This window comes from Drosophila ficusphila, unplaced genomic scaffold (assembly GCF_018152265.1).
Source record: "Drosophila ficusphila isolate 14025-0441.05 unplaced genomic scaffold, ASM1815226v1 contig_607, whole genome shotgun sequence".
Classification (NCBI taxonomy): domain Eukaryota; kingdom Metazoa; phylum Arthropoda; class Insecta; order Diptera; family Drosophilidae; genus Drosophila; species Drosophila ficusphila.
The window spans coordinates 1,072,543-1,093,830 of record NW_025064537.1 but is presented as its reverse complement, the minus strand read 5'-3'; the positions used below and the strand labels follow the sequence as shown (position 1 = coordinate 1,093,830).

Here is a 21,288-nt window from a genome sequence, read left to right as displayed (position 1 = left end):
GAGTTGGAAATATGCTACAAGTTCAGTTCCTCCGACCCCTCGACCCTCGACCCTCTGACCTCTGCCTTAACCCAGCGATGCCTCTACAACTGTCAGTCATTTCGGGGTCTCCTCCCACTCGTTTCAACTCTTATCCTTGCATTTATGAGTCGGAATAACGAAAACAAGGGAGCTCTCCCTGCCGCACAAAAAAAAGGAGCAACAAGGAACATCCATGGTAATTTTCGGGCTCGTTTTTGTCCTTCCCCTTCCATTGGGCCCCTTTTGTTTATGGCTTTTCTTTTATAAAGTGGAAAATTGCAGACAGCATTGTTTGTTATTTATTGCCATTTTGATATGAAACCTTTTTTTTTGCTCCCCTCGTTGGAGCCGGTTTTCATGCCTCTAGTTTGCCAGCTTTATGGGGGTTCTATAGCTATATTCCTGCCCCTCCGTTTTTCATAAAATCTAGATAATATCGTATATGGCAGGACTAATATGAATCGATGGAATGGCAATAACACATCTTCGAAATTGTTTTTGTAAAAGGGTTGGCATAAACAGTTTTTGAACATTTAAAGGTATAAAACAACGAATTACGCATTCAGGTTCAGAAAATATTAAACTCAAATTTTTACTTCTCATATTCTTAAATTGCTAAATTGCTTAAACAGTTATTTTTCGACCTATACACTGACTTTATAGGGCACCCAATGATCTTGTAAACTCCCTCCATTGGAAAACAATCATTTGTTTAGCTTATAATCCGAGCCACTTTGCCCCACTGATTATCCGGCACTACCTTATTCGCTTAGCCATTTGGCAATGCTAACTCAATCAGGACTCTTGAAAAATCGCATAGCCAACGCCCTTTTGGCCCCAAAACATTTTACCTTGTCAACCCATTTTAGCGTTGAAATCAATTTGACAAAAGCCACATAAATTTAAATAAATTGCGGCTGCACATAAATTTAGACATTGAGTGTGGCACAAATAAGAAGGAGGCCAAAAGGCTGAAGAAGGAAGGAAGGGGCGGCAGTCATTTGCCATTGGCCAGGCTAACAAAAAAGGGCAAACAAGCCACTGAGCTGGCGTTTTATAAACCAAAACACAAATAAACGACTCAACTAACAAAACAAACAAAGCGGACTAGAGCAGAAAAAGGGGCTAAAACGGGAAACTAAAAAGGGGTAAGAAAAAATGCTAGTGGCTCTCTGTATAAACGAAGAGGAGTGGATGTGAAAATAGAAACAACAAATACAATTTGAGCTGAGAAAATCAAAATGAAGCATAAACAAACGCAGGCCAAAAGCAAATGGAGCCAATAATAGAAAAAATATACGAAAAAAAACGGAAAAAAAACTAAATAAAGCATAACAAGCAAAGACGATTTCCAGATAGATTTGATTTTGGGGAGAGGGGGAAAAACTGAATGCAGGAAAGTGTATAAATGAAAAGAAATCGAAACCGATTCGTACAAAGTTGGGGGCGAATGGAGCGAGGACGATAAGCAGGCAGGACTCAAACACAAACAGCACGAACCGACCAAAATCGAACCCGAGGCCAGCCAGCATAAATGAATCCCAAGCAGGCAAGTGCACAGAACAGTGGTACAAAATCAAAAATTTTCGGGAAAAATTTCCTTTTTATAAACCAACTACCATAAGGAATACAAAGATGTAAATAGAGAGTCAACAATTAATTATGAAGAATTTTAAAGTTAAATCTTGAGGCTGAACAAATATTCCGAAGGAGAAAAGATTAACATTTCTTATAAATATAATAAATAAATATATTACAATCTACACTGCCTTTACTTAAAATTGAACTATAACGCTTGAGTATTATATTTTAATTTTATGTTTGTTCCTTTTAATTTCATTTCACCAATTAACTTAAAATTAATTGTGATTCTTACCTGTTTTAATATTCATTCAACTTATTTTCCCCGAAAAAAATTAAATAATTTATTCAAAATTAGCCCACTGTATCATCGGAAGTTTCCGAATCCAGCAGCGGTGAGTACAACCCCTTGGGGAATTCTCGCCCATTCTATCCTGGAGAGCTGCGTCCTTGCAACATCCTGCCACGACTTGGTCGAGTCCTGGTCCTCCGGTCCGTTCTGTTTTGGGCCGGGCTAACAGGCAAAAGGGCTTTTCATAATATTTTTAGACATTTGACTTTTGATTGAGCGCATTACACGCGATTCAAACGAGAAGATGGCTGGGAATGAAGTCCGGGCTTACATTTCAACTGAGGCAATTTATTTGGCCCGCATTTCCCCAGTTTTTCGGAGCCTCGCTGTGCTTCTCCCCCCTTCTCCTCCTCAGTTGGCCATAAAATTAGATTGTCCCGGCTTATGCAAAGGATTTGACTGGCTGTTGCTGTCGCAGGCATTTAGCTGCGTAGATTGGCACAGTATTTTATTGAAAATCTAAGTCAGATATCTAAACGACGGTGTTTTATTACCTGTTTTCTTCCGCCCTCGCTTATACTTTGGTTACTTGCCATGTTTAGCAAATGTTTTACATCGGGAAACTAACTCACTTGGTTGGCTAAAATGGTTCGGGTGAGTGGAGCGGCTTAGTGGAATGAAGTGGATACCTTTCTGGTTCGGATTTTGAGGTGGGCTCAATGGTTTTAAGACTTTGAGCATTTTCCTTGGCAGATAAAAATATTTTAGGGTTTTGTAAGGCGATACTTTTTCTTTTGGGGTTTAAGGTCTGGATTTCCCTAAAGGAGTTTACCAAACGGGTTTCATAGAAATCAAATGCGAGTATACTGTTATTAACAGCCACAAAATTGCCCCATTTTATTACCAGCGTTAATGCGGCTCTCAAAAGTTGCCTTAAAGAAATTAAATAAAAAAAACCCCCTCTTAAATCGTCAAGCAAATGACGAACAAATCCGGGAAAATTCTTCAGTAAGCAATGAAAAGTGAAAGTGACAGAAGCGCCTTAATTTTCAACTTTTCCTCGCGGCGTCTCCACTTTTCTTCACCCCAACTTTTGTGTGCTTCACAAAAAAGGGGGCCTGTCCTTAAAATGTTCGCCGTGACTTTTTTATATATTTATTTTGTATTACAAACGTCAACTTCGACGTCGCTGACTGACTTCCTTCCGCTTAGCTCATTAAACACAAAAAAAAAAGCGAATCCCTCGAATCCCTTCTTTTCAGGCTGTCGCAGACAAAACTCTCTGTTAAATTTTCTGTGCTCTCCAGACTTTCACAAAACGAAATGTGAAATGTGTTTTCTTTATTTTTAAAAGCGAATTTTCTGCTCGTCATAATGCCCGCCTTGAAGGCACCCTGGGGAAAAAAGCAGCCCCGATTCACTCCCACGGCATATTTATTTGCCGTGTTTATGCTCCCCTCCTCCAACAGCATAATTTTATTTGTTTGCTTAAAAAAGAATTAAAAGCGGTTTTGCTTTTTTATGTGCACTTCTTTCTTGTGCTTTTGAATGCGCGAAATCATTTTTATGCGCGTCTGCGGTGGCGGCAAATTTCCTCAGAGGGTGAGGATTAGGAAATAAACTTGAAAGGGAAGCTTTACTTGGCAATTGTTGACATTTACATTTTTGGTTATGATTCAGAGTTTTATGTGGCATAAAAACCACATTATGTGAGGTTGCAATTGGTAGAAATGCTTTTTTTCCTTAGTGTTCTGGGCTTATGAATATTATTTTTAAAGTCAAAAATACAAAGAAAAGATTTTCAGAAATGTATGTATATATGTACATACTGTATTAATTCAATTTATGCTTAAAATATTACGATCCAAATTTTGTGGTTGATTATTAAGCATAAAGTTTACTTTTATAAGATACCTTTTGCATCTAGCATCTAAGTTGGAAGATATACTCCCTAAGCTTTTAAATAATTTTTGTATCGCAAATTGAGAAGTATTTTGTTCCCGTGCACCTTTTCTTTTAAGTTTTAAAAATAATTTGGTGCAGAAGCACTTTAAACCACCCCTCGAAAAAAGTTACCCCACATCCGCAATTGTTCTTTCCTTCCACCACCGAGAAGAAGGAGTTTCTCGCTCTGACATGGACGCATAATTGATGTCTCCGGGGAGCTGTGATAAAAACAAATCAGCGGCACACACACAAACTCTAACCGTCCAGGGTTGCCACCCCCACACTCACACACAAGCAGATGGTTTTTGCAACACATGCGTGTGTGTAGGTCGCTTAATATAATTCACACCATTAAACCAAGAGTTGCGGCATTTTGCCCCTGTTAGACATAAATTTTTATAGACAATGCACAGCGCTTCGTTCCCCTGAAATATGTTAAGTGAGCCCGGAAAACTGGTTGGTCGCTTATCAACTTTGTTTTCCCCTTCTTTGCTACACTTTGTTTTTCCACATTTTTTTCCTAGATTTTTCGTTGAGTTTTAGCTTTCTGAGGGGCAGTGGGGTTATATAATACCACCGACTAAGGCTGCTGCATCGCCGCGCCCTTTGGTTTAACCCTTGAGCCACATGTGGCGGCGTTGGCAGCCCTTAGCTTTTTAGCCTTTTAGCTTATCAGGGCGCGTTTATGCCAAAACACAAACACTCGGCGCTGTGCGAAACCATTTCGCCGCTACTGTGCCGCGACTATAACAGTGGGAGGAGAAAGTATGCAAACGCTTTCGGGGAATCCTCGTAATTATAAAGCAATAGATTTTTTAGCAATGGAGTTTCAAAAGCTTCAGAAAAAAACAGAAAAGTTTCTTGTGTTTATGTTAATGTTAAATAAATACTTTACATTTACAGTATTAATAAATAACACATACTATTTATTGATAAATCGATATAGCTTTCTACTAATGATTTTTAAATAAGTTTAAAATTAACTTTAAAATGTTGTTAAATTCTTTTACAAATATTTAGAAATTTTTCGCACGCGTTTGTATAAAATATTTTGTTTTCCAAGACAGTCTGTATTCTTTTCCTTCTAGAATTTAAAGATATTGGATTTGCTTACCATATCTCTTAGAAAGTATTCTTATTGTAGTTTTTTTTAGGGTGTTCCACTGTAATTGGAGTATAATATCCAGGTAGGCGCCAAGTGAGTTTGCTCTGTGCTCGAGAGTTTGTGTCTGTGTGTTTCGGGGGCATTACGAGTGCGAGTGTGTGTGTGAGTTGGGGTAAATATCGTGTGCGAGTGTGTGTGTGAGTTGGGGTTAATATCGTGTGCGAGTGTGTGTGTGTGCTACTTAGCCTAATGTAAACCATATGCATGCCTCGTTGCGCAGCCAGCAACAGAAACAACAACAACAAGAGAGGAGCAGCGACAGCAACAACATCAAACACTTTGCTGTGCAGCGAGGCTTCACTTTAGTGAAAATGGGGTGGCATGGAAAAGAGTTTGTTGGGAGGTGGTTGAGTGGGTGGCTAAAAAAGGGGGGGAAGGGCAAGCGGTACTCCACTTGGCACACATTGACTCAGAAATGGCGAAAACTTGTGGCGCAACTGAGGTAAAAAAAGGTTTGAGGTGGCTCAAATACCACTCTAAAATACTCTTCCCCCAACTCGGTTCTTTTTTTTTCAAACAGCTGAAAAATATTTTTCGCTGTCACGTGGTGCAAACTTTCGGCTCGCTCTCCACCTTTCCGCTTTTCCAGTTTTCCGCTTTCCTCCACACGCGTCATCTGATATTCGAAAAGCGCCGAAACTTATTAGCAAAGTGCATTCTTTACTATCTCTTCTACCTTTCGGGGTCAGGTTTGAGTTACTTTTTTTTTTGTGCTCTATCCCTATCTCAGCCCTGTGTACTTTTTTGGCTTTCCATTTTTCAACTTGTTGAGCGAAAATTAAATTTTTAATGAATTTTTCCCCGAACCGAAAACTTTTCCCATACGTGCCGAACGACAGGGGTTGGGGGAAAAAGGAGCCGGTTTGCTTTTTTGATTTAATTAAAAACATTCTTTGAGTTGCCAAAGTGTTGCAAAATTGCTGTAAGCAATGTTTCTATCTTCCTCGCTGGCTTTTTCGCCTTCGCTCTCCAAACAATCTACAATCTACAGTGATTCCCCGTAAACAAGGTATTTTCGAGTACAAAAGTTTTTTGAAAACTTTTTTATATACTTCAAAGTTTATGATTAAAAAATTGCCCTTTAAATGTATTTCTAGTGTCTAGTCTGTTTAATTGTTTAATTGCAACTAAAACTTAGTATTAAAATAAAACTGTAAAATATAAACTATATATTTATTAATGTTATATACTTAAATTACCAATTTTAGTTTCTTTTGTAATTGAAAGCAGTTAAGGTACTAAAAACTTATTTTAAGCGCTCTTGTTCCATTTTAAGGGAAAGGATAACCTTTAAAGCCGCCTAAATGGTTTGGATGCCAAAATTGGGCAATAGATTATGTCTGTTGGAATTTTCGGAGCAGCAGCTGTGCTATCTGAGCCAATGCTCCACCATTTTGGGGCTGCGCTTCTATTGATTTTCAATTAAAAATCCATACAAACTCCGGCGGAGGCCAATTAGCCCAGTTTGCTGCCAACGGATATGGCTAACAACAACAATTAGCTCGGGAGTAAAGAATTGCCCCGAAAATTGTTGTTCTTGCCACTGCCACTGGCACTGTTTTTGCCACTGCTCCACTGCTACTGCATTCAAGTGGCGCTGCTAAAAGTTTTCCCGTGCAAAAGGAAGAGAAAGGGGCAAGAGGAAAACAGGGTGGCTGACTGCTTGTTGCGAAAGACTTTCCCCCTTCTGTCTAACGGTGTTCTCATCGCATTTAGGCCATAATTGCAAGCAGCCGCTAATTTCACAGGCCCCAGACGACAACTTGACAGGCGCCCGGGTTTGTGGCGACCAAGGGGGTCGACCTGCGGCAGGGGGGCGGAGGCCCAAAAAGGGGGCGAAGTGTTTGCCAAACGGAATGACTCGTTGATTGACTGAGTGAGTGACTGCAATGACGACTGCTCTACGTCGGCTTGTTTGTGTGGTCTTCACTTTGTGGACAGCCACTGCACTGATCTTAAATTTCTAGGGAGTCGATTGAGGCCTTTGTCCTATTTCGGCGTTGTATTAAGCCCATTTAAATAGTTAAAACAGGGTATTTCTTTCCAATACTATTTTATTTTTTTTAACTATAAATTATACTTTTGCTTAGAATACATTTTAAAAGGTTTAATTGGCTTGCCATCACATTTATTTTTACACAGTGTATACATTTAATCTCCTATTTTAAACGTATTTGTTGCATTGCAGCTTTATTTTTAAAATAAGTAAAGTTAATTAAGCTAAGTTATTTTGATTAATTTAAAACATAAAATTTTAAATCATTTTTTTAAACGATTCTAAATAATAAAGTGTAAAACGGACAACACTGCGTAGGAATATCATCTTTACAATTTTAAAATGTATTTTGCTATTCAATTTGACTTCCTATTTCTTTTTCACTTTTTTGTACTCCATATGCCGTTCTTTTTTTTTTCAATGGATGAAAACCTTTCTGTTTCTTTTACGAGTGTATCTAACGAATGCAGGCAACTACATATTTCGGCTAGACGGCGGCGGCGGCCTGTCAGCAAACCAGGCGATGCAGTCTGTCAGCGTTTTTGACTTGGAAATGTTTTGAATGCAATTCCAGGTGTGTGGGCCCGACTTTAATAGAAGGCAAGGCACAAAAGTGGCAGAAACGACGACGAGGTGTGGAGAAAGCAAAACTTTGCCAGCTTGTTTTGCCGAGGAGGAGGGGAGTGCGTCTGCTCTTGATGTTCACCTCGAATACACCCGTTCCATCTTTTTCCCGTGCCACATTGTAAACGCATTTGGCCGGAAATGATATCGACTCCTGGGTTAAAGTGTGTTCATGTTGCAACTGCAACTTGCTGTCCTTGCTGTGTTGCTGCCGTCGATGTTGCTGCTGTGCTTATGTTGCTGTTGCTGTTGCTCTGCTGTTGCTGTTGCTGTTGGTGCTGTCGTGTCGTGGTGTTGCATTTGCCGCTTCGTTGCACCGGCGATTGGCAACTGGCGGACTCCGAACGGACAATGAATGGCCAACGGACGTGGGACAGCCGAGTACTCGGAGTCTGGCTTTGTCTTTAAGTGGTCAATGAGCAGAGGAGTCTCGATTTTAGTCCACGTTCCTGCCTTTGTGTTTGTGAGACCGTCCATTGTGCAGCTGTCAGGTTGTTGCGTTTCGTGTTTTTGAAGTCGGTTCGATATTTCAGGCATTTATCCGGCTTAAACTTCATGCCAAATTATTGCTATGAAGAAGCCATCACCTACTAGATGGTAAATAGAGAAGGGAAGATTAATAACAAGGTTTAAATGGTGTTGTAATAATCTGTTCTGTTCATATTTAAAAGAATATAATAGCTTTTTTTCTGGTATACTAATTTTAATGTTATTAATTGAGTAGCATTAGTAGGTATATTTAATTTGATAACATTACTGTTCCTCAACAATTCTCCAATTAATGAGTACAGAATTTAACTAAAGGTTAAAATGAATATATTTGCTGCCCAAAATTAAGTACACGCACGTTAAGCATTCACTAATTTAAAAGTTTTTATGCACTTACTTTTGGGTTAAATGTAAACGCTTCCCGCACACACATTTTTTTATTTTAATTAGAGTTTGATCCAGGGCTTTGTGCAGAAACTTATTTAATTATCACTTTATGAGCCCTATTTGGGTTAGCAGCTGCACACACACACACACTAACACACGCGTTAATGCGTTTGAAAGGGTTTCGCTTTCATTTTTGTGCTAAGTAGGGGTTTTTATGCACTAGAATTGTATGGAGCAGAGCTACTATTATGTGAATATATATATATATATGTGTTTGAACATGTTTAACTTCATCAAAAAACCCAAAAAATGTCACGTATATTTTCATTTCTGTGGGGAAACCTCATCAACACACTCCCTTAAAATTTTTCCAGTTCAGTGTGAGATGTTGCTTTTCAATGGCGGGTTTCCCACAGCGGCAACGGATTCCGAGAAAAATGTGTCAAGTGAAGCTGAGGATGCTTCGCCGCTGGTGTAATTAGGAAACTTGCTTCCCACTCGACTGGCTCAAAAACCACATAGTGGGTGCACAAACAAATGAAATGCTAATGTGAAGAGTCGGGCGGAAAATGTGTCAAGAAAAAAGGTTTAAGGAAAATTATAAGATATTTTCCACAATTGTTTTTCAAACTTTAAACGATGAATTGGTTGTTAAACGAATAAAAGCCCAGTCAGATATATGTTTGATTTAAAAACCATTTGTTCTATTTAAAACAAAAAGGTATAGAAAAAAATTGTGATAACCCAAACAGAACAACCCCAACCGAACAATTAGTAATATTTATTATTTATAGTAAAACTTCTTACCTTGAAATGGTGACAATGCTTACAAAATATTTATTGACGATATTAAATTCAAAAGTATTAAAGCCGCAAAAAATAACAAATATTTGCTGGAATAACCAAATTTGCCCAGAGAAGTTATATTGATGCATGCAATAATTTATAGTTCAAACAGAACTTTATAGTACCTCGATTCTACATAAAAAAAACACCTTTTTGCATGGATAATTTTATATTATCTTATATTATATCAGCGTTAATTTTTCCAACGAATTTTGTATATCATATATATACATTTTGTTACTAAGGATTTCATTAAGATTGTACAACTTGATCACTATTTCCCCTACATCCCCTTGTTTATGTCATCTGGGGTTCCTCTGTCTTTGCCAACTCCAGCTCACCGTAATGGCTATTTTAATTGTCTCGTATTGTGCTCAAAGTGGAGGCTTTCCAGTGCCGTGATGAAATATTTGTCCCAGGCGAAGGAAGCCGCTCCAAATTAGTTTCATTGATAGCAGCCAACCACCTCCCTCATTACAAGTTATGACGAAGGAACAATTAAAAGCCGAATTCGGTCAGGCTTGAAGACGATAATGATGATGATGGTAGCAACTAGAATATAATTATGTTAGCTGGAAAACAGAAAAGAGCAACAACAAACAATAAATGCTAGAACTTTTCTTTTGACCAGGCTAAATGCATGTGCTTTTCCTTTTGTTGGACAATGAAAAGGCAAAATATAAAAGAGGCCACGCCCCCACACACAAACACACACACACACGCATAGAAAAACACATGAGAACAATTAAGGTTTTGCTGTTTCTGATGTAGTTCTTGCTCCTCTTGTTTTTGTTGTTCAAGGGAAGCCCATAATTATGATTATGAGTACTGCTCCCTCAGCTTTTTCCCATCCCGCTCCCGCATCATTATTACTGTCCCTTCGCTGGCTCACTTCAAATATGGCAACTCAGTTGGCTTTAATTGTTGAGGCAGTCTCAAGGGGACGACGATGGGCGGGAATTGTCGGTCGGCGCTGCACTTGTAGTTGTAATTGTAATTGTGCTCTTTGTGCCTTTCTTCTTGTTGTTGCTCAATTGTTGGCTGCTCGAGTCCTGCCGCTGATTGCTTCATTCTTCAGTGAGGGGAAATACTTATCAAGCCTTCTTCAGAACTCAAAAAAATGGGCTTAATTTTCAAAGGTAGTTTCCATTGATTATCTGAGAGATTAATAATTTTACCAATAAAAGGCTCATATTAACAGAGAAAATAGAGAAAGGTTTGATTGTTAAAAATATATATTTGGCAGGATAAGGTGGTTTCTATTAATTTATACATGGTTTAAACAAAGAAGGGTTTTCATTTCTTTGATATTTCCACTTCAATTCACCTTTAAATAATTAAAGTAGTACATATATAAAACACTTATGTGTTAATTTTATATACCTTAATGTGTTGGATTTTTAACATCAAAGTATAGTTTTTTTTCTTTCCATTAAGTTGGCCATCTCCCTTTAGCCACTCACTTACCATTCGCTGATGCCAATTTCTTTGATTATTTTCTTGCTGATAAACGCAAAAGTTTCCTTTGGTTATATGTAAATTTTCATCAAGGGCATGACGTGTCCTTGCCCCTTTTCCACCCCCTCCGCAGATAATGATGATGATGACGATGTTTGTTTTCCTACCCCGAGTAAACTTTTCTTCGTTTTGTTGGTTCGCCTCATTGCCGCTTCATTAGACCTTGCCGCAAGTCGAAGAAAATAAAGTGGAAAAAATGTGTTGCCCATCAACAGGCGCTCAGTCGTCTGGCTAAATTTTCAAGGATATGAGTTGTTGGTTAATGTTATGTGCCACATTTCCTTCTCGCTGCCGCAGCGAAGATAGCCAAGAAATTTGCTCCCGGGTTGGCCAGCAAATTTTCCCCAGCTTCCGTTTTCATTCTTTATCTACTCGCCTTTTGTTGTGTGTTGGAACGCTTTAACTGTCGTTTAGTTAATGATCCAGCATGTAGTAGCATTTACCCAAACTCACTCGATGTAACATTTTACTCTCGTCAACTCTTATCTGTTTCTTATTTAAGAGGGGCGAATGATTAAAAAGAGCAGAGCTTATGAAGCCCAATTTAGACCCTGCATAAAATAAAGTTTATTTGGAAACGTAAATATTTTTTAGAAGAGCGTCTCTCAAATTAATTAGATTTTTGTATAACTCAATATAACATATATAAGTATAGTTTATTTAAATATGAAATTTCAAATTCTTGGCAGCCTTAAATCTCTTCTGAAGCCCAGATATTATTTTCCCCAAGGGTCGTCCAAATTAGTCACCCATATGACCGTTGTGAATTCCCCAAATTAAATTCTTTGCTTGCGTATTAACCCCTTTTCAAAGCCCCAAAAAGGACCGTTGGGAATAAAACACACAGACAGTCGCAGCAATTATTCCATCTGCGGGTGCCGAAAGTCTAGACCAGGACCTCTTCACTTGACCGAAAAGGGGTGGCGAGGGGGAGGGGGAAAAGCCTTTCCACGGCTATCACCTGTCACATAAATAGCGAGCGAATGAATTATTAAAGCAAAAACTGTGAAAAACAGAAGGAGCCCAGCCGAAACTTTAACCCGCAAATGTGTGTGTGCCCCAACCCGGGTGAAAACTTTTTTTAAGATGCTTTTAAAATGCGCCGCCGTCTGGAAGAGATGGATATGAGAGGGAAATGCGGGAAAAGAGGAAAGGAGGAAAAGGGGGAGAGTCGAAATGACTGGCAAAGTCTGGCCAGCGGCGGAAAAGCGAAAGAACAGCTACTTTTGCGAATGTCGACCATTTTAATACCATAAAATTCGGCATTATTAATGGTCCTCTTTAAAAATACTAAGACCACCAAATTAAAATGTGAAGTTTAAGGCTCTTAAAGTTTTTAAACATTACAGTTTTTTAAATTTATTGTTTTTCTTTCGCAAGTAAAGGTTTTGTTCCATAAAATTTTGCTTAAAATTAATTTAAATTATATTCTGGAAATTATTTAAATTGAGAACGAAAAATTCAAGGACCAAAGCGGTAATGTTCTGGGCCTTGATACCCTTATTCTTTATCAAAAAAGTTTCATTGCTGGCTTCTTTTTCACTGTCTTGGTTATAAAAACCGTTATAATAAGCGGCGATGGCAAAAAGCAAAGGCAACAAAAAGCGCAGTCAACTTTGCCTTTTCCCACTTTCCCGCCTTTTCCTTCGCAGACCTCATAAGTGGCACCTGTGACCAAAAAACACACACACCCATTACCAAGCTGTTGTCTATGTGCTGGAAAATTTTTGGCGTCGCGGCATTAAATTGGTTTGTTTTCGGGTCCAAATTGTCTGCTGCTTTTTGGGGGCTTATAAAATATAATTCGGCAGACGACAACCAAGGGGCTGGCAAAGATAAATATATGAACAGCAAGACCAACAGGCATAATAACACCAAAAAGTGGCAGCTCAAACAAGTCAAAACGAGCTGTTGCTGCTGATGCCGCTTGGAAATTATTATGGCGCTAAGAACTAAATTGGCTAAATTGAATATTAGTGGCCAGAGGAATCACCTTTGCTGCAGGAAAGTTTCTCTTTATTGTATGAATAAGGAAAACATTAATTAATTCCTTGTGAGAAAGACATGCATAGACTTTCGGACTGTAAATCTTATACGTACTGTACTTAATAAAGTAAAATTTTTGGAAACAATAAATTTAATTTAAACAAGAATTAATAAAATTAAAATGCGTTGTGCCTAGTTTTCAAGGTTAAGCTTGACGAGCAAATAAAAAGACTTGTATTAATCAATTGATTAATGGATGTACTTGAAAGGAGTACCCTTTTTGCTTCTGAAAAATATAAATAAAGTGGTTAAATTTAAACATTTTTCATTTTATATATCTAAAATCTTAAACTTAACTCTACCTTTTAATAAATCTGTGATTTTAAATTGTATAATTTCCACCTCTTTTAGTCCAATTTACAGAACGCACTGTTATTAAAGCGAATAGCCAAAGTTATTAGTGGCTAAGAAACTTTTTTTTTTTGACACAAGCACATAATTTTGGCCTTCCTTTTCCTGGATTTCCACTTCTCTCCACTCCATTTTCCATTCTCTCCGTCCCAAAGCAATTTGCCAGCCGTTTTATTTGCGGTTGTCGTACATTTATGGGCTGGCTATTTCCCTCCCTCTGGTTTTCCATCGTTTTCCTTGACGATGTTGCTCCTTTGTTTTCCTGTTTGCCTGTGGGTGTGAGCTGCATTTACATTCGTATTTAGTCTAATCTGCTTTCAAGTCCTGCTCCTCGTTGACCATTTAAGTGCATCTCTAATTGCGCTGGAAATAATACAAATTTTACATCTTTAGAGAGCACCCTTTTTCCACTTTCACGCTGTAATTAAATTCTTTGCTTTGCTTTGGTTTATTTTGAAAACAAATGGGGGTTGTTTATGATCACCTATAGTATAAAATAATCTAACCATGTTTTTTCTCCTTTTTCTCTTTTCATATTAACTTGGTATTGTAAACTTAGGTAAGTTAAACTATACTAAAGTATGATGAATTAAGAAGAACTATTAAAAATACACTAGTAATAGTTTTCCATATCACAAATGTATTCCTCAGAATAATCAATTAAGTTTGTTATTCATTCTAATCCATTAATTCGTTGCACACACGCCACTTAAAATATTTATCGATCAATTGAACGACAAGTTAATATTATTTGGCTTGTTTTTGGTATTATGAAATATATTGTTTGACATTTTGCATGGAACGAAAAAAAGAGCAATGTACAAACTATTTTTTGTCCACATCCTTTTGTTTTTGGAATATTTCTGTGGCGCCTTTAAATATGCAACGCTCTGTTCCTGTCATGTGGCATTAAAGCCGCCCAAAATGCGATTGACAGCGAACACACACAGAGATATGGCGAAAAATAATACCAAACAAACAAAGAAACGACAAGTGGTAAACGAATGTTTGCCTACTTTTTGTAGGCCTTCCTTTTTCTCCTTTAACGCTTTTCCAGCGATTGCTAATGCATAAAAAATTGACCCACTTTCCGATTAAATATACATATTCATATTTACGTTTGTTTAAGAAAGGAAAAAAATAGAAACACCGAAGGGAAAACCTCTTCATAAATAATAAATATATAATACGAAAGTTGATTCGTACATAAAAATAAAATCGAATCGATTTATCAATGTTCCGAGAGCTATTCAAGCTGACAATTTAATAATCAAAAGGAAATACCTTTGGACGTGAGAAAAACATTTGTATTAAATAAAAGGACCCGTTTTTAAGGCTTAAAAAATTATACAAAAACCCCAAAAATGTTCAAGCAATCGTGTAACTTTTCGACGCATTTTCCAACTTAAAGCTTCTGTTTCAATGCGTTTTTAGAGCGGTGAATTTTCCTTTCAGTAAAATTTAACCGACAGCAGATAAAAGCTTGGCAACCGGAGTATCTGTGAGAACTGGCGTTCTATGGATGTGTGGGCAAGTGACACACTTATTGATGTAATAACATGTGCATTAAATATTTATTGTATTGGGTAGACAACACGGCACTTTCTTTCGCTCACTTTTGTTCCACTCAGACATTTCCCCCCTCCGAGCAACTTTTTATGGGCCACACACATGGAGCAGAAATCGTAAGTGGCCTGGCCCAAGGAATTGTCTTCGAGTCAAGTGATTTGAAAGGTTTTTCCTGTAGATACAAGGTGTAAAAAAACGTGGGAGGGCGGGAAAAGTGTGTCACATTCGATGATGGCAAAGCTGCCGCTGCCTTCTCGGGCAAGCTGGGCAAAAAAGGAGTCAAGATGTTTGCGTTATAAAATATGAAAAGGCAAATATATATAAAATCAAAAACTCGATGCGAAATGTGTGAAAAATTGATGTTGAAATGAATTGAAACTGAAATTGGGCAATCGCATGTGTAAATACAAAGTTCAATTGCTTTTTGTTGCATATTTTCATCGAATTTCTAATAAGAAAATTTATTGCTTCTTTAAATAAACTTTAAGTGCTCTAGAATGCATGTTACATCCAATTTAAACGTTAAATCTTGTGAAGCTCAAGGTAAATATTAACTAAAAGCCTCTGTTGTTAACAGGAGAAATTTAATTATTTTAAAATTATCCCAGCAAAATTCGTACTGCTAGCGGGGCAACGTTTTCGTGAAAATATTTGCTTTGTCGGCTTCACTCAATTAATAAAAATTTGATCAAGTCTGCAAAAAGGTTCTTTTTTTGAGCCGCAAGCAGTTAATCCCTGAAAGCTTATCCTCCCATTTCCACCCCATTCTCCATACGTTAATCATATGCAAAAAAAAAGTACAACTCAGGCACACAAAATAATTGTTGCCTTAATAAACAAAAACAGAGCGCGGCAAAGTCTATTATTTCTGCGTGTCTGTGTTTGTTTTTCTCTGCCGTGCACTATGTTGAATTTGACCCGTTTTTGTGGCCAAAATTAAAATTTTGAAATTAACAAGATTTTTGAATGCAGGTTTCTTGTATAATGAATGTTATTACTATAGGAACGTATTTTAGAAAAGTGGGCGTGTCAACGCCCCTTCCTCCGCCCACAGAAATGGAAAAAAAACGAATATCTAAAGCAATTTTCAAGTTAGAGACCTCAATTTTGAAACACATTATAAATGTCCTATTTCAAATGGGTCCTGCAAATTTGGTCCAAATCGGATAATAAATAGGGAAGTTATTCAAGACAAAAAAAAATTTTTTTTTTTGTATTATTCTATGTATTCTTCCTAATATATGCTCCCTAATAATTCAAATTACGCAGAAAACCGCAAAAAACGCATAATGAGCTTATATTTTTGAATTCAGAATTGAAAGATCTACAACATGTATATGGACACTCACTGATACAATTTGAACCTTTTTTTTAAAACCTTTTGGAAAGTTCAACTTTTTTTCCAAAAGTGACAAGGAGACAACACTTGCTAAATATACAAATTGTTAGAAAAATACGAACAAAACACGCAACATATTAGTATCAACACATAGTACTAACCTGAAGAAATAATATTAATTTTGAATTTTATTATTTAATGACTTTTTGTGAGAGATATGCCAATTTGAAATTGCACCACAAATTTAACATTTAAAACAGCACGTGGTGTGCGCTTGCAACAGCTGACTTTAACAGCTGTTATTTTAACACTAAACTGTTAAATTAACATTTGAGGTATACAATATAGCAATTTGATCATTTCTCAACATAGTAAAATTAAAAAAACGGAAATTTGCATACTCGCGAAAAATGAGTTTTGGCCACAAAAACGGGTCAAATTCAACATAGTGCCGTGTAAGCCTAAAAGCTGCTTAAATTTTTAATGACTCTGCTTGTCCTTTTAATTGTGTGCATGTGTGTGTTTAAGCAGCAACCATTTTCACGAATGAGTTTTGCGGAGCATAAAATTTCAATTGGAATTTCGACAAGCCATGTGTATTTCAAATTGTAAAGGTTTGGTATGTCCTTCTTTATTAAAATTGTAGAGAAGATAGAACCGAAACTTACAATTGCTAAAATTTAATTTTGCCAAGGGTTATTATGAATTAATGTTGATTACTTTAAATAACATATAGTCCCTATGTTATTGTATATTTTATTTCTAAACAAAGTTTATAAACATTTTATAAGCAATTTGTTAGTTTTGGCTTGTTGAAGACACGACAAAAATAGACAATAAATATTTACTGAAGGCATCCGAAAAAGTGTTTGTATTTCAACAGGAAATCCGAGAAAAGCATTCCAAGTATAGGGATACGAAAAAATGCCGCCAAGTCACGTAAATAATTAAACACGTGACATGCGTCAAGTGGAGCCTAACTAGAAAGAGAGAACATCTCAAGTTGCTCATGTGTGTGCGAAAGGGAAAGAGGTTAGGGATATGGCAAACATGATGTCGCGACTTTTTGTGGATAAGTGTGCGTGCGTGATTTCTTCTAATATATTTGCTATAGTTGCTCCTTGGGAAAGGAAGAGAGAATAGACTGCCTTTTTAACCTTTAAAGGGGCCTTCTAGGTTTTTTTCAACAAATACTATGTTTTATTTGGGTAATTTAAGTTTGGTGTTTAGAAGTATTTCTGAACCGACAAAAAGCAAAAATTAAACTGAACATTAGTGGATTATGTTTGAATTTGGATAAACGGTATTACGAAAACTCAAATATTGAGAACTTTAGTCTAATTCGGACATTCTATGTTTGGCAAACCGATGATTTGGTTCTTTCCGCTTAAAGTTTTCACCTGGATGAAAGGCAACAAGAATGTGTAGTGTTCGTTGTCTTCCTTTTTTCCTAGACAATTAGACAGAAGGCTGAACCGACATTTGTTTATTTCTCATCCTTAGAACACTTTTTCCCAGGGGCCTCGTTGACCGTGTCCCGTTATTATGATTATCGTTAGCTCGTTTTGTGGGCTATTTTCCATCCCTCTGCATCTCGACCGCCATCCTTTCACTTTCGCAGCTCGTTTTCTTTTGTGCCGCGTTGACAAAATCATAAAAATGCACACGAAACACAAACAAATTATACAAATGTCTCCCGCATGAGAACAAAAAGGGAAGGAGAGACTTAATTTTTTATATCCTTCCATTTTGGCCCTCTTCTGTTGTCACAATTTTGAGGTAATGGTCCCTGAGAGACCAAGATGGCCAAAAGAAAGGGCAGGAGGTGTGTCCCTGTGCACGATAACGATGTGTTTAACTTTCGAACGGGTTGAAAAAACCACAAATTAAATAATGACACAAAAAAGTAAATTAAACTCACAATAATAAACTTAGGAAATTAACTGAAAATTTAAAATACATATATGGTATGCTTAAAAGATTATATTTTTTTATTTATTTTTTATAAAAAGAAACATTCTAATAGTCTACCCGCTTGTTTGTGGATAATTTAAAGAATATAAATTTATAACTTTAAAATTTGGATTGAGTTTTTTTTAAGTCGGTTTGTTCATGAAAACCTTAACTTTTATATAACATGTTAATAAAAAAATTGGTTAAAGTTTTGGTAAATAAAATACATTTTCTGCAAAACAGCATCGATTCATTCATTGCTATTCATTCTTTAGATAAATATACAAAATATATCAAGAGTTTATTGAGGAAAACCTAGCCATAGCGATGGCTATAGCTTTTTTTAAACCTAAAAACCCCGTTCTAAAAAATATATTTTGTCATGTACCGCAAACGTTAAATTGCAATTATAATCTCCACTTTAAAAAACCGCATACTTAAGGGAAGAAACAAAACCAAAAATATGTAACACAAGTATAGAAATGTTATTATCAGCAAAACATTCTTTCTAATACCAAAAAAGCTCGGTTTTGATAAAAAAATTTCGCTAGTTTGCTTCCGTAAGAGGTAAAGCTATAGTCGAGTGCCTCGACTATTACATATCCGCTACTCAAATGAAAAATTTTAATGAATGTTTTATACGTATGTTTAATTCCAAAGATGTCTACGTCTATAAAGACAGCAGGGCTAAAACGCACATGAGTTGGAAAATTTTTAAAAAGTCTTTAGCTGCGGTTCCCTTATTTTATTTTGCTGCGTATTATTACTACCTTTTATAGTTTTCCAAGATATGGATTCTTATATAAACAAAAAACTCGTAAACGCCCACTATGTTGGATGGCGTCAAGTGGAGTGGCAAATTTTTAAAAATCTGTTCATTCCGTGTTTATTTGTAGAATCAAAATACCATTAATTTTTTGTGGACGCTTTAGAATTTCGCGGCATATAAATTTAAAACAGTAGCTAATATCTAGCGCAAATATCTAGAATCTTATATAATCAACAATCATAACATTCTAAAAAGACATTCGGACACAGAGGCTTAATCAAATCATTTTTTACCTGTTGCATACTTTTACTTTAATACATGATACCTTTTTACTTTCCGACTAATGAGTATAGTGATAGTATTGTTGTTATCAACGGAACTACCATATATAATTGTTCGCAAGTCACTGGAGAATTAGTTCACAGAAAGCATTCGAACAGAGTGGTTCCAAAATGCCAAACTCCGCAGTTTATTTCTTGTATATTTTTGTTGCCTTAAATATAAATGGAGAAGTTCGGTCGCAGGAAAAAACCCAGGATACGAGTTCAGTTTGCCATTTAACTGATGCCCCAACTCAGTGCGGGGCTTACACTCAAGCAGCTTTGCGGCCTGTTTTCGATCACATGACAAGGCTTCAGCGGAATTTAGTAAACCAAACTGGTGGTCTTCATAATATCCAGCTGGAGAATACAAATATATTGTCGCGACTTTCCAGGATCGAAAACGAGCAGACATCTTTGAGTAATGAGTTAAATACCATGCTTTGGGTAATATTATTCGCAAAACAAGACCCCGTTGACCGGCACTGGAAAAAAATCGGATCGATAAAATATCTATTCGTAAAAAAAACATATTTAAAATGGTCATTGGCGCAACGATTTTGCTTTCTTCGTGGCGGTATCCTGGCGTCGATACAATCTGCACAAGAGATGACTGCACTCAAGGCAGAACTCGGTAACGGAATTTACTGGCTCGGCATCAGTGATCAGAAGCAAGAGGGCGTATTCCTATCCGAGAGCACCGGCAAAACAGCCCCTTATATGAATTGGGCCCCCAACGAACCAGCAAATACAACTGAAAGTTTAGACTGTGTTGCCTATAAAAATGGTGTAATGGCGACTTCTAATTGTAATGCATCAAGAGGTTTTATTTGTAAGCAAGATCTATTTTAGTTAATCACAAAATAAATTGCATTCGGTTTTGTTTTTGATCATATTTCTTGACATGATTTCTTGCACCAGATGGTGCTTTTTAACTACTCTCCAGTTTCGAATTGAAAATTTTCCACATGTTATTGGTAGGAAAAAGTTTTGGCATTCCAAACTTTGTAGGGGAGATGTGGGGGTTGTGGGCATAGTTTTGTTTTTGGCTTATAATTACCGAACTAGTGCATATTATTTGGACATATGGGTATCTGTGTAAAGCTAGAGATCTAAGCTAACTAATTATGAAGAAACATTCTTGATTTTGTCATGCGAAAAAATTTCATATGGACTTTTGTAAAATCGTAATTTTCAGCTAAATTTTTTTTGGGGGGTTGTGGGCACCCTGGGAAAAAAATGCTACAAATGGAATAATATGGAAAAAAGAACCGCAACCAATATCAACAAACTGACAATTTATTTATTTCAAAGACTACATAGGCGTTATTCATCGTCGGAAACACAATTTTGACATGTATAATGACTGCCCCGCATGTCCACATATTTCGGATGAAAAGCTCGATCGCAGATGTCACAATTGAGTGATAATCCCTCTCAGTGGGAGAGGATCCTTTTCCAAGAGCCTAAGATTTCTACAAGAATGTTCTAGAGGGTTCCAAACAAATTTTGAAAACAATTTTACAAGAAAATGTAGGTAATAAAAAAAATTTGCCAAAAAAAAAAAACGGGTGCCCACAACCCCCCCAATTTTGGTGCCCACAACCAACTTTCGCAGACATTTTAAGAAGTAATTAAAAAATGTGTTTGCATAAATTTTTTGGTTCAAATCGATATTGTTCCATTTAGTATAATGCTTTGACTAAATAAAAATGCATTACACTTGCCTTTTTAATCGATTCACTTTAATTGATACACTATTGAAAATCTTTGAATAAAGTTTCACCACCTTTTCCAAGCACAAAAAAAACCAATTCGTTCATTTCAAAAAGCGAACGCGTTCATTTACTTTGATATTTGGCATAAATCATACATAGGGTAATTGCTTGCGAATGACATTACCAACAAAAGTCAATCTTCATTTTGTGAAAATATACGTAGGGGTGCCCACAACCGACCCATGCCCACAACCCCCACTTCTCCCCTACATAAACAATTACAATATTCAACGTTTTAACAAGGCTTTAAATGTCGCTTACCTAAGAATTTTGTCTTTCTTTTTATTTTTTTATATT

General features: G+C 36.7%; 1 protein-coding gene across 3 annotated transcripts in view; it reads left to right on the top strand.

Annotated features, from left to right (window-relative positions):
* The window catches only part of LOC108094498 (CUGBP Elav-like family member 2), a 121,353-nt gene that overhangs the window by 45,163 nt on the left and 54,902 nt on the right, over positions 1-21,288 (top strand). The window lies entirely within an intron of this gene.